The following is a 2,225-nucleotide window of genomic DNA, read 5'->3' as shown; positions in this document are numbered from 1 at the left end:
AAAAAAAAAACCTCCTTTTGAATTGAACCAAAAGATGATCAATTAAGGTTTGCAGACTTGGCACAGTCACAGACAAGGCTGTTGACAAGCTGGTTAAGAACTGTTCCTGGGTAGTGTCCTTGTAGAAAAACAACACTAATAAAGTCTATTTTGTCCTGGCAACTGATCCTGCATATCACAGGTTTTTGATTCATTATTTTACAGGTTTGGGATAATTTGCTTGCATGGATATTGGCTCTCAAAAATAACACAATTGTGTCCTAGAATGTGGAATCTTTCACTTCACTAGTCTTAAGAAGAATTTTAAAATTTTTTATATCATGTAATTTTTCAAATTTCTTTGATTTTTTGTAATTAAATAAAGTTTATTTTAAAATGAGTACAGGCTCAATGCTGAAAATATGGAAGACAGAAAATAACACAGCTCTTTACAATTTTCCTGTAATCACATTTAAAGATTTTCTTCCTTGTGAGAGAGAAGGAGAAAAAGACAGATTATTCTAGCACTGGGTACACAGTAATGAACAAGACTGAGAAGGTCCCTTTCTTCGCTGAGCAAAAATAGGTAACCAATGAAACCAGATAACTTTGGATAATGTTAAGCTTGTAGACATACATGCCAGTGTGTACACACACAGACACACACACACGCATAATGAAAACCCGAACTCCTTTCTCTCACACCCCACATCCAACCTGCCAGTAAATCTGATTGTCTCTACTTTTTAAAATGTATCCAGAATCCACCCTCTGCTCTCTATCTCCATTGCTACCACGCTGGCCTCAGCCACCAGCACCTCCTGTTGCCCAGATTACTGCCATCAGCTCCTCACTGGCTTCTGCTTTTCCCTTGGCTTTCTGCAGTCTGCTCCCCACCCCAGTCAGCTGATCCTCCTTTGAAATCACGAGTCCGAGCATGCCACTTGTATGCTCGAAATCTGCCAGAGGTTTCCTGTCTTACACCAAGAAAAAGTCAACTCCTTATGCATGAAGTATGAGGTCCTATAAAATCAGGCAACCCTAATCTCTGTCCAGCCTCTTTTCCTACTACACTTCCCTTGCTCCTAACACCCCAGTCTCCTGACTGTTTCTAGAACTTGCTGGGCACTGCTCTGCCTGGGATGCTCCCTGTAACCTCCTGGCTCCCTTACCTCATTGAGGTCTCTGATTAACCTATTTTCCCTAAGCACCCTATTTCAAAACACAACCCCTACTCTCTGGTTTCCTTCTCTGCCTTATTTTTCCCCGTAGCAGTTATCTCCATGTGATATATAATATATTCTACTTCCTCATCTATCTCCTTCATCTTACCCCCACCCCAAGAAGGTGGCTCTGTGAAGGCAGGGGTTTTTGTTTGTCTCTGCCTAAAACAGGAACAGGCACATCGTAGAAGCTCAATAAATATTTACTGAATGAATGAATACACACACACCTTCATATACATATGTATCAACTTGAACCAGTTTTTAAAAATACTTTTCTCAGTTGGTTTTACACTTTGGGGGACAAGCTAATGTCATAAGACACACTGTTCACAGAAATTCTTATGTACTGACTTTGGTGAATACGCTAGCAAATACTTTTAATTATTAGCAAGGGCCAAATCAGTTCGTATAAAGGAACACAAAAGTAAATACCAAATAAATAGAGTTGTGAAGGTCGCTATGAAGTCACTTAGAGATCTGCACGTTGTTAACAACCTGGCTGCCAGCACTAGATTAGCTATTTAAATACCCGGGAGGGTTAAACAGAGGTGACAAATTCAGGAATGGGTGACAAGGCAAATGTGTTGATAACTGAATAACTTTTTAGTAGTTACAGAATTCTCCTGCCATATATTAGGAATCGTGAAGCAGGGTAACTCTGAGATTACAAAGTGAACCTTAAGGGCTTATAAGCAAGTTAAGGGTTTGTTGTTTTTGTTGTTTTTCCAGAACAAATGTTTCCTTCAGAAGAGCCCTTAGGACTATAATGTATCTATAATATTTGGATCATAGCATATGCTTATGGCTGGGCAAAAGTTCCCCTTGCACTGATTTCTCTTCAAACAGCTGCTCTTTCTCACTTGCAAGTGGCTCCAAACCCACTTCTTAATCTGCCTGGCTTTTCTCAGTTACTTTTTAAGGTATATTTCAGTTCAAAGAAAGATATTACTGCAGAACAGACCTAAACTAGAAGACAGAGATTGCAAAATCTGCTCACCAGTGGATTCTGAAGCACATAGA

The sequence above is a fragment of the Galeopterus variegatus genome, unplaced genomic scaffold (genome assembly GCF_000696425.1).
Source record: "Galeopterus variegatus unplaced genomic scaffold, G_variegatus-3.0.2 Scaffold398, whole genome shotgun sequence".
NCBI lineage: Eukaryota > Metazoa > Chordata > Mammalia > Dermoptera > Cynocephalidae > Galeopterus > Galeopterus variegatus.
This window is presented reverse-complemented; position numbering follows the sequence as displayed.